Source organism: Galleria mellonella, unplaced genomic scaffold, assembly GCF_026898425.1.
Source record: "Galleria mellonella isolate WM207_F2 unplaced genomic scaffold, CSIRO_AGI_GalMel_v1 utg117, whole genome shotgun sequence".
In the NCBI taxonomy this organism is placed as follows: domain Eukaryota; kingdom Metazoa; phylum Arthropoda; class Insecta; order Lepidoptera; family Pyralidae; genus Galleria; species Galleria mellonella.
The window spans coordinates 7,301,640-7,315,036 of NW_026441980.1; positions in this window are offsets into that span (position 1 = coordinate 7,301,640).

The following is a 13,397-nucleotide window of genomic DNA, read 5'->3' on the forward strand; positions in this document are numbered from 1 at the left end:
TTGACACAGAGTAACGAGGGGCCCGTAGCATTAAATTTTCAGGTCCAACCGCATCGGCACACGACATGGGCCCAAATTGAGGTAAATCGGGCCAAGCCCATCGACCTCACGCTATACCTCACTTTGAACCCCTAATCAAAATTTTAAGGCAATTTCACTAGAAAAATTAGCCAATTTACCAATCAGTTGAGGCTCATTTTAGCATTATCTTAAAATATAGTAGATTCTATCGCCGAATAATTGATTATATTATAAAATTAAACGATAAAAATTGAAACACTGTTACTTTTTTCAGTGCATTATTTCTACTATCTTTTATGTGACGTAAACTCGATAGCGCACAACTTTTTATCGCGTTTACTCATAGAGCAAGTAATCACTACACGCATATACCATAAGTGACACTTATAAAAAAATTTTGATGGAAAAAATTTAATTTAGAACACGGAATCGTGCGTCTATGAGTAAATTTTAACAAAACTAAATCTTAATTAAAGTATTTACACTCATTTAATTAGGGTAAGGTTTTTAATTATTTTTTTATATATCAAAATTACTTGAAAATTGCCGAAGTAACTACTTAATATAAAAACAAATTAATTAAAAGTCTCCTAAAAGTTAACCCTTCCAAATAAAAACGCAGCCAACGCAGACACTAAAGGAACCCAACGATGGAGTTTTAAAAAATAGATCAATTTCATATACAGAAATAATACACATATCGTAGAAGCGTTGTGTACTCGTACATGTAAATACTATCTGTAAATTAGCTCATTAAGCTATTCAACGCTGAAGCAATCAGTTACGTTACAGTCAGCCAATTTTCAACAAATTTCCTAGAGTTACATCGGCTTCAAAGAGTCGGTGGTTACTTTGAAGTTGTGTGCACTTTACTATTATTTATGAGGTTCAGTTGTTCAAAGGTTTCCTTTGGCTCTCATCAGTTTGTTATACATTATGACCTCTATAGCTTAGTGGTAAAGTAGCCTATGTAAGCTTTACATACGTAAATCTAAGGATTTTTTCATGGTAAGTAACAAACTTCAAATACCATCATTATATACAGTAAAACATCTGTTTTACTATGTAGTTATAAGAAAGAAAACATATAAATGTAAACATTAAGCCAACAACAAAAAGAGTTACATTAATTATCAATAGAAAAAAAACTACATTTGGCCAACGGGGCCGCTACTCGGCATGTGCTGCAGCAATTCAATTGCTACAGCGCTATAAGTTTATTTGTTTCATTGTAATGGTGATGAAATAGTCAAAACTTCTATCTATTGCTATTTTGTTACTGTATTTTGGGTGACACCTAACATTTTTGCAGCTTTTACAATAAATGAATTAAGTACCTAATTAGTGCGAGTTGTACAAATATTTATGTTACGACCGTTCACTTTAACACCGTTAATTGTGTATAGAACTAACGAAATAATAATGATTAATTGATATTTTCAAAACGATCCATAATTCTGATAAATCTAAAGTAAGTTATGTGTTCGTACTTATTTGTTTTTTAAAACATAACTCCAGGATTTTACAATGAAAATAATATAGGTAAGTAACCTATATAACTTGGGGGGAAGAGATTGTTAGTAATGAGGAGGTTAATTCCCATTGCTAACAATATACCGTATCAGGTCGACCTCCACGCGGTTCCCCCTGGAAACCATCGTGACTAATTTATCACTGAATTCGTCACGATGGGCTGACTGACCTGCTTTTTTCATTATTCACCTATTATCCCTCACTGGTGCCCCGCCAGCGTATCCCGTTAGCACAGGCGGGATTACTATTCCATTAATCATGCATTAAAAAAAACCTATATAACTTATTTTTCATATACATAGTTCATTACATGTAATTTGCTGAAAACTATTTTAATACTCTATACTATTATTGTTATTATTAAAAGTGAATAAATGAACTGACACCGTATTAAAGTATTTAAGCTGATCGCGTTGGCAGAAGCATCAAAAGAAGAAATTCGCAGAATTTTAAACATGCAGGTATATTCAGAGTACTCCCATTATTCGTTGTACATTATTCATGAAGTCGGTGTCTCCGTAACGAGTCAGTTTAAGAGTGGTACCTATCATCGATAATGAACTAAAGGTTTTTATTTGAATAACAATTCTTTATATTTAATTTTGAACTTCTTTGCACAAATGTTAAATTAAATTGTGAATATTTTTTTTATACCAAATAAATGGTCGTATCTCCAAATTGATTCGACATAAAATTTATATTTTTTATATCAAGCATACAGTATACAGGATTATCAAGCATACAGTAGTACGAACCTTCCACAGAAGCATGGAAAGTAAGAGAACACCGCCGCCCATATGTACCTATATGACACCAAAGCGAGTGACCAAAGGTATCACTTGCATAATGCCATCTCATCAGACCTAAAGGTTGCTTCATAGTGAGTACTCAATAGTCATTTCGATATCTCATCAGATCAAACATCTAAGATGCTAGGTGCAAGAATTAATGGTGTGATTTTTATGCAACTTTCAAACTATCTGTCGGCCCAACTAATGAAAAATAGTAAACGTAGCCCATAGAAAAAGACAGCGCCATGAACTCATAAAATACACTACAACACCTATGCTGCCTCTCATGCGTCATCATGCCTAGAAACTAAAATAGTACCTATTATTATAAAAATGTGATAGGCTAAACTTTCAATCGCACATTCTCATAGAACGCATGAAGCACATGATATTGAAGGGAAATATTTCAGATTTTATATCAAATATTTCAACATAACTATTAATATAAATATATCATGTGATTAATTAATTTAACTACCATAATATTTCACTCTCCGCAACCACTTTCATTGGCGTTTTACGATTATATATACATTTAGTCTATTGTAATAACAAACATGAATGTAAAAAAGCCAAAACAAGTATGCCAGTATAGAAAATGGCATACAATAGTGTCAGCATGCCTTAAAAGTAAATATAAATTTTAGTAATTTTGAGATGTTTGGATAAAGTTCAAATATTAGTAAAAAATACTAAACAAATTAATAAACTCTTTGACTATTTAAACTAAATAATATTTCAATTCGAAAAACAAAAATCGAACCTAAAATTTAGACCAATAGGTATCTTCAGCCATTAAATGAAAAGCTATAAATCGCATCGGCCATGTTATTTTAAATTAGCTGAACAAACGTCCATCAAGTCAAACCCTACAGCCGAGCACACTAGGCCACGTCAACCTGTTGTTTTTAAAGCAATTTTGTGATCAAAGTCCTCACCTCTATAAAAGCACAGACACGGCGCTATAATCGATTTAATGAAAGGGGAATCGAAGGGTCCCGTAGGTTTGCGTTTCCAAATTTACGAGTGGCTCTAGCGTTTAATTGGATATTCGTGCCGCAATAAAAACAACTTGATGACCCGAAGATTAAAACGGGAACAGCTTAAAATGAGAGTGAATGCTAAACGGGCTGAGCTCGCGAACTCACGTTTACAAATGATGCTTTTACTTAGACTCCTCTGATATTCGGACCGCCCGACGTATTTGAATAAAAGGAAAGCTATATACCACCTAACCTTTACGTTACTTTTTATTTTCCTGTCGTATTTACTTATAAAACCTATGGTACAGCATACTAGGACCCTAAAAGGTAAATTTTTTGATAGGTCAGTGTTTCAGTATACTTAATTAGTAATTAAGCGGCTTCTTAGAAGAGATTTTCATTTCGCATGTATATATTTCATAAATTCAATATCATATTAAAAATATCATATACTTTCCCAATTGACTACAATATCATATCTTCGCTAATTCTGAATAGACATGGATAATTCCGATATCTAGATTCTGGATCATCGCTTATTTCAATATCGCCGATATCAGTCAAATATCTATATTCATTTCAATCTTTATTTCAATATTACATTTTGAATAATATATATTTTATATAATATCTATTAGGCCAATATATAGATATTGTAACTACAATATATAGGTATTGCTATATATCCACATTTCATTCTTATTTTCATATTTTTTATTTCCGTATAGGGCCCACATAAATTTTATTATAATGTTCTACAAAAAATATCGTAAAATTGCTCAAAATCTTAAATTATCTTATCTATGTATAATTCAGTAGGTTGAGGGAATTTTCGAAATAACCAAAGATTTGTAAGGACGTTTTTAAATTCTTTTTTTCAAATGTATATTCAACAAAAGAGCGGATAATAAAATAAACGTTTTTCCCGCTCTCATAAATCTCTTACCACGAATAGGGAACGAAAATGGTACAATCTTTAACTTTCTGACAGTTTAATAAGATAATAAAAATATAACCAGGAAAAAGAGAAGAAAGTTTAACTAAATGGATTTTACCTTACTTTTTCAAAAATTGCTTTGAAACATAAAGTCTCTTTATCAAACTATCGTCGGAATTTTGTTTTAGGTATTATTTAAACGATATCTTACTGTATTTTATATTATTCGCATATTCTGTGAAATTCTAAGTGAAAATATACTTATGAGTAAAGAAATATTTTTCACATTATGTGTTTATACACCTAAAAGCGTCACTGTCAAGATAATATCCAAATTTGGAGTAGGTAATATTCTGAATATTTAACTATCTCTAAAGTAACCTAATATAAAATATTATACCAGCAAGTAAATACCTACAAACACAGTTACCGTGGCCATAAATTTACATTATTTAACAGTGTCCGGACAGCAATAACCCAAAAAATTCGTATGCACAGCAATCTAGCAGTGTTGTAGCCAGCAATAAAATGTTAATTCATGTTATAATAGAAACCACTGAAAATTTCGCGGGGAGAGCGCTGGCGAGTACAGATAGCCTCTGTGCCGGTGCGACCACGTGGCGCCAGTACGCGATAGGTCAGTTTAATCTGATTCTTTATTCATGAGATACACTGCACAATCTACATTCGTGATTTTGTTCTCATTGTTTATAGTTGCGACTCAATACTTTTCAATTTTACCAATCTACTTTTAGGTACATGAGCTTAACTTATTTAATGAAGGACGATACAATTAGAAAGCTACATGAAGTTTTGAATTATTTGTAAACTATAACAGGTTATTAAAATCCAATTCTAAACTGACAGTTAAAGATTAGCTTAATAATTTTATTGAAATGATTACTTTTGAGAAATAAAATTTTCTTAGTTTCTGCTTTCTTCATTAAATAGTAAATATCAATGGGACTATGCCAAAGGACACCAGATATTCCAAATCGTATCTATATAAATTATATAAATATATTGATTTATAAACTAACAATTACGTGATTAGTTACTTACATTACTAAAGAATCTGTTTTTGAAGTTACTAAAGCTGAGATGGGCCCCGGTGGAACAATCATTCGGTGGTATTGTTACGTTCTAAAGCTTACAAAAATAAATGTTTTATTCCCAAAACATTCCTTTTATAAAGCAGAAAACCGTGCACTTGCTAATTAATTACACAATACACCAAAGGCGCATCTTTGCGAGAAAATCCTAACATCCGAGAACACAATCTTAAGAAGCTTTGGCAGAGCCCAAATAATTCAAAGGGTTCGGGAGTGGGGCGTGGGGCGTGGGTCTAATTAATCAGATTCCCTCAAGGCTGGCCTCCGGTTTGTCTACTCCACTGCCTTGCACCTGAGACTACAATAAACTACGTTAATGTGTATTTATTGTAAGGACTGTTATGTTACACACGTGCAAAACATCTGCGTGACAAATGACGTATGAAATTCACTAATTATTGTACAATGAATAATTTTTATGTAGTAAATACTTTTTTTTAGTTTATTGACTGAAATAAATATTAGTATATGTTCTTCCCCGTCCCAAATATCACCTCTATTTTTCATGAATTTTATGATGACTGGATGAGTCGTAAAGGAGCCAAGAAGAAACAAACTCAATATCACATTTATAATATTAATAAGAATTATTAAGAAATAACGTTATAAAATGCCATTAAAATATAGAAAGTACCTATCTTTTAATTTTTTTTTTTTTATAGTGGTTGAATATCTCAAAACAGTATTACTTACGCGAAAACTTAATTTCGTATAACAAGACGAGGAATCCAAATAGAAGATAAGTGCTACCTACTCGTATTTAATATTAAATTTAAAACTTTAAACGTTCAGACGGTTTAACAGATAGGTTCAATCTAAATTTAATTTCGCACAAAGCGTCCTCCTATTCTTAATAGAGTTTCCTGCTGAATTCTTTTCCGCTACATTCAGCGTGCGAACCTTTACTTTGAGGGCGAAATGTAACGGATTTCCGCTTCCGCTTCCGCCTCCGCAGATATTTGCACAGATTTGTACACTTTGGTTCGCAATCCGCTATCAAAACATATTGTTGCGTACTTGTCAGTAATACGGAAGTGCTTTGTCATGCGTACGGATTCCATGTAAATTATAAAATAATATGAATAAACAAACAACAATCTATCTCTTTGTCCCATTGCTATCAATTGATAATTGGATGCAAAAATATAAACACCACGCTTTTCATTTGTTTTAGTCAATTATTATCATTTGAATCAATCATAGGATTACACTCGAATACAGAAGTAGAAATAATGATACAGCAAATAGAAAAAAATATAAACATTCGCAAATTTAACTATTATCGTATTTTCTCTAAGTTTGGTGATCCTACATATGTATATTCTTACTTACAGTTGCATGGCTAACGTTAATATATAAAACCAATTATATATTTCATTGCAAAAAATTGCGCTGCAAAAGTATAAACAGGCAAGTGAAAAACAAATAGTTATTTGCATATTGTATTAAAATTTTGAAACATTACCATTTCATCTAAAGTTTTCAACTAATAGAAAGTAAGTGTCCTTCATAAGTTTTCATAGTTAAGTTACCGTTTCTTGACCCCCCTCTTCGACTTCCCTTAAAGATGGATAACAATTAATTAACTTTCAAAATTCAACAAATAAATTAAATTAACGAATAAATAGGAGATTTATTATTTTATACAATCACACAACTTTATAACAACTAGTCTAAGCTTTGCTTTGGTCTCTTTTCTATTTTTATAATTTATTTATTATTTTTAGATTATAAAATATATTTTGTATAGAAATGTAAATCCCTATTTATACTTGTAGGGTATTATATTATCTGTTATCAAGCTAATTATATTTTACTAGAATTTTAAAAAGAGTAGAATCTTTTGTATGTACGACACGACATCTTCGATAAAATTGTGAACACAGTAAACGATGTTTTATACTGATTTTATCAAAATTGACGAGCACTTCCTGTTATTTTTGAAAAAAAAATCTTAAATCAAGTACCTATACTCAATTTCACTAATTTTAGTTCTATTTTGATGAGTCTATCAACTGCCTTTTCTGATAAATTTTATTTAAATAAGTTATTTTTATATTTTAAGTAACTGGTCATACAAAAAAAGTATTGTATTATTTTATCTATGCGCTTACACCTTTAACAATTTTTAATAATATTTGTTAATTGGTTTACATCAAATCTTACAAGTTGAATTATAAACAGTTCTGCCTACCCAATTTTGTTGCAATTTTGCATACATCTTTAGCAATAAAATATATAATATACATTATATATACATATAATATAAATATAATAATTATACATTACATTACATACAAAATATTACATTACGTATTAAATCACCGATTTTCAAAATGACGGCTAATGTACTCATATATTTTCTCAACTATATTAATGTGAGTGTCAAGTTGAAAAAGCTTTAAAAGCAGGTAATAATAAAATAAAAGACATCACTATAAAATATCCTCAGCTATAAGACGGCGAATTATATTATATAAGCTTGTATCTAGAAATCTTTTTGACTTTCAGACTTGTTTCAATTTTCCAATAGGTATATATGTCTAAAAGTAATAAGAAGCAATTCAAACATTATAAAATATACAAAATATACACGAAATCCAAATAAAACGAAATAACGTATTTTAAATATAACGTGCATCTATGGAGGATAAACTAAAATACTTTCGAGTGCTAAAGAAATATTTATATAAAAATATGCTTTCGTATTTTCTTTCTGTGAGGCTTATCCTTTCCGGTAAAAGGATCATGGGTATTCATTTAATACGGTTTATTTATTTAAATATTTATATAAACTATCACATTTTAGAACTGAAGAACTATAAAATTATTTTTACCTATTTGAATTGTATTAATATAACTTTATCGTCACATTATTACTTTTTTAAAAATAATATCTGACCTTCCAAACTAATATTATAAAAGGAAAAGATTTGATTTCTTGTATGTTTCTTTGTTTGTAATGGATAAACACAAAAATAACTTAACCTATTTTAAAAATTATTTTTATATTCGGCGAATAGCATAGATTGTATTTACAAAAAAAAACATATAAAGCCGCGACAGATGACTAGTCTGTTTATATTATTATTATTAACAATTTCATATAGCATTTATTTCCTATAATTTTCCCTTTTAAAACGTATCATATATGATATAGATATAATATCATATCACAATACATCCCATCATCATCTCATGTCATATTGTATTATTAGGTTTTGTCACAAACGCTCTTAATTGTTACAAAGCGCACACCCTAAAAAGAGATATTTAACGTTCATTTTAATTCCTCGATGATCAAAAATAAGTAGCTACCCACCTCATCCTTTGTGGGGAGCTTTTATTGAAATTAATGAACGGGTCCGTTGTAGATTTGATGAGAGGATTCGACAAAGTAAGTTAGTACTTTGTTTACGACTTTCCTCGAATCGTGATTAGAATTGAATGACAATGCCAGAACTGCTGATTTCATAATCCGTAATAACTTCAAAATAATAACTGATGTTTGGTAGAGTTAATTAATAATTCAATGTCCCTCTCTATTCTAACATATTACGTTGAAAGTTGTCCTAAAGTATATATGTATGTGTTTCATTTTATGTAGTATGTAATTATATGTATTATAGTATATGCCATTTTACTTACTTATAATAAGTATTACAAATTAACACATAACCCACAAATAAGAACATTACAATGTAAGAGATGAAAAAATGTATGCATTTCTAATATTTCTGGCAATAAATATTTTTCTATTATATTTAAAATAATTGGTTTCGATTTTTGAATATTAATTACTACTGATACTATTATTCTTTTATACAGATACAATTATATAGACTGCAGTATTTATGTATAAAATAAAAGTATTTAAATATATTTAATTATATTAATTAAAACTAAGAAATTATTGTTTATCCTTTCTTCTTAACCCCCTCATTTATAAAAATTACACTTTGTAGTTTAATATCCAATCCATACAAAAACAAAAACACTTTATATGCTTTTAGATAAGAAAGGCTTTTAACCATGAGGTGCTACGAATACCTGGTCTTCAGCTACCGATAAAACTGTATTTAATTAACGGCGGCAATGTAGTTGAAACTTTGAAAAAAACGAATTAGACTCGAGCTAGATAGATGACAAAGAAACCGTTTAAAAACTATCCAGTCCCGGGAACCGTGAAGCCGACAAGATTAAATTGTCTCACTAGACTCTAGTGCACTTAAACTTACAATAGGAAACTTCGGACACGATTATCTTGTTATCTTTGTAGTTTATTCTCCTTGGTACGTTGTGGGTAGCTGACACGTTGGTTTGTTTCTCAGTATTAGAAATAAGTAAAACTTTACAAATAAATAAATATTTTGTACCTTTGAGAATAGAGAAGATTCGAGCGCTTTTGTTTACTTTGTGATATGTATACACTTCTACTTTGATAAAATGTGATGAATAGAATACAAGAAATGCTTGACATTTAATACACCGCCACTATTTTAGATTTTCAAATTAAAACTGCAAATTGCTAAGCATATTAATACTTTGTGCTATAAAAACTATCCTAATGATATAATTTACATTCAACAATGAGTATTTTAATTAAATTTCATGCAATTGTTATCTCTTGCCTTTACATTTAGTTTATTTAATTATACCAGGTATACTTATATACCTTAGTTTATATTGCGCGTAAAGATTATAATTTATTTCTTAGCTAATTGCAAAGAGAAAGAGCTGAAATCGAAAAAATACACTCGTCTTAATTTTTTTCACGTCATTTAGGTACGCTAAACAATAAAATCGATAATCGATACAATTTTTTCAATTCTTTTTTTCTTTGTCCAAACGTTTCCTTTCATCCGTTTTATTCTTGTCTAAATTCCTTAATTTATTTTCATGAATAACATCTTGAACTATCATTTTCTTTCTTCTACGTGAGGGCAGACTGTTTTATAAGCTTTATATATGTGTATATATAATCCATATAAAAGTGTGGGATAGTAAACCTTCTCGTTTAAAAAAAAAAACTCGTTTACTTTTTAAAGTGTAGTCTATGCCATCACTCTGTCCCGTTCGGGTTAGGTCATAAATTGTACCAAGTCGCCGACTGCACTGCAGTCTTTCCGGGCTCATGCACCCCAGGACAGTTTAATAAATACGTGATGACTTTCCGTCAGGGTTAGGATTGGCGCGAAACACGAGATAAAATATATAGCCAACTTTGTTTTGTTTCTATTCCCTAAAAAATTGGACCCTCCGCGGGAAGTATGTAGTTTCTTGTTTTTATTGGAACCTTACTGATATTATAAATTAAATAGGCAAATTACTGTGACGATATGATTTTGTAGGTGCTTAATTTGATCAAGGAAATAATATCATAACTCATTTTACTCTTTATTTTATCTAATGTGTGCTTATTACATATACATTATACATAACCAACTAAGTCACAAACTATAGTCAGTTTGAGACTTGATAAATAATTGAGTAAGTTATCATCATATCAGACTTGATAAATAATTGAGTAAGTTATCATCATATCAGCAATTATATGTCCATTGCTGAACATAGACATCACCTATAGACTGTCGTGAGGAGCAATCCTTAGCCACTTGCATCTACTCTCTCCTGACTCCCTGCAATGTATTTGAGTTCGTCACTCCATCTAGTGGGGGGGTCGTATTCCGCTGCATTTACCTGTACATGGTCGCCACTCGAAAATCTTTCTTCTCTATCAGTTGGCGGTTCTTCGAGCTATGTCACCAGCCCATTGTCACTTTAGCTTGCTTATCCGCTATGTATGGCTATATCGGTTACTTCCGTTCTTCTGCAGATAACCCAATTTCGGATTCCGCCACGCAAAGAAACTGAGTATAGCCCTCTGTATATCTCATTGAGTAACTTGAAGCTTTTGCATACGAGTAACCGTGTAGGATCGTATTTCAGTTCCATAGGTTTTGCCAACACGTACTGGCCAATACGTAAAGACCTTCAGCTTCATTAATTGAATATTAGAATATAATATGCAATTTTATAAGTAATCTATTATATAAATTGATATGAATCTAAATTCATCACAATTTAGCCTCAGTAACTAATTAACAAATTATTTCTTGGAAACACTCAAACCAATTTTATTAATAAACACATAAACGCATATTTGTCTATAAGTACTTACAATATGGATATTTGTATTCAGTCATAAATAGAACGTTCAAGAGTTATAAATTTAAATACGAAACAAACCCTTGCCTAGGTGCCGGTCAGTTCAGGTCAGTGACGTTTCATCTGATAGAGCCTCTTCAGACCTCCATTAAAGTTAATGGACCTAGGGTCAGAAGCTAAAGGACACCGCCATTATTTATTCTCATCGATGACCATCTTTAACCCAAAGAACCTTAGATACTGTCTCAATAAAGTTTCATAATTAGAGGATTTGACTAAAAACTTCTTGAACTATGTTATTTACAATTTTGCTCTGTAAAAAACTAGTTTTTTCAATTGTAACAGAATAACCAAATATATATTATCTTTTAATATGTAATTACCTTATTATATTCAATTACAATCAGTATCCACAATTTCGAGGTTCATTTGATGTTTATATCTTAGTAAATATTAGGTTACATATTTTACGAACGTAATGTATACAAATATTAACTTCTCTATCAGTACCCAAGCGCTGCTTATTTTCAAACTAGGTGACGCTGTGTACTATACCCAAAAATATATTTTATTAGAGATACTAAAACATGGGTGCAAAATTGGATACTAAAAATGAATGCACAGATATATACAATATTGAAACATTAAAATAATGTTTAACTTAAACAAATATGACGTAGATTAATGGCGCACTTTTTTGTTTCAATCTATATCCATTAGACGATTATTAGTTATTAGGAATAGAAACAGTTGTTTAAGCTATGAAAAGATAAAAATGAAATTGCCCGTAATATAAAAAATACCCTTGAAAAAATAGCTATCTAAATGTTCACATTACATTTTATGGACACCATTATCTCCCACAATAATCATAAGAATTGATGTAGAGAAAAAGTTGGGTAAAATAGATGTTATGATAAAATCATATTACAAAGTTCTGAAGCATGGCCTCCATAATTTTATTTACATCAAAGATTTCATCCGAGTAGGTCAGAAGGCAGCGAAGTGTGAACTTGCTAATCACTGAATACGTTTTCCTTATGGAAGAACAGAGGCAATAATATTCCAAAAATCAACTTTTCACGGAATACATTCAATGTTGATTTAATTTCATTATTTGTAATAATCATTGTTATATAAATAATATTTTTTATAGCTTGAATAACTCGTCACAATAAAAAAGCAACAGCTGAGTCTCTTGCCTGTTCTTATTAACTGAAATTGCATTCCAAATTGGGTGACAGATTTATAAAAAATAAAGAGTATGACTGTTCATGCTCCTGAGGTAGACATAATAGTCATTAATAATAAATGAAAAAATTTTGTATCAATTCAACATTTATGAACAATATTTTTTTTATCACAGTATATTTATGGTGTTAGTCATATCTAGATATAGACAGACGATAATTAGCACAATGCACAAAACGAGATGTCAGTTTTTTTTCCATCCATAAATATTTTAATAAATACCAATGGCTTCAACAAAAAGAGTGTGTACAAAATTTATAAAATGTTACTCCATTTACGTATAGCTAAATTTTCCTTTCTGGTTTAACATTCGTAAATATTGTAATAATTTTCTAATGGCGTATAGGCCATATACCCCCTTGAGTGTAGTAAGGAACTTGTAAACGAAAATTGGCAATGGAATACAGAACATAACAAGCTTTCCTTGTGTATATGACATAACGTGCACAAACAATGCTACCCTAACACAGAAACCATCATAACTCGCGAACATCAACAATGTAACGTTATTAATATATGTAAATTAAGTGATTATCTATGTGGCAAGGAAAATATAAGACAATTGTCCATGAATATCTACAATAAATTTTATAATAACTTA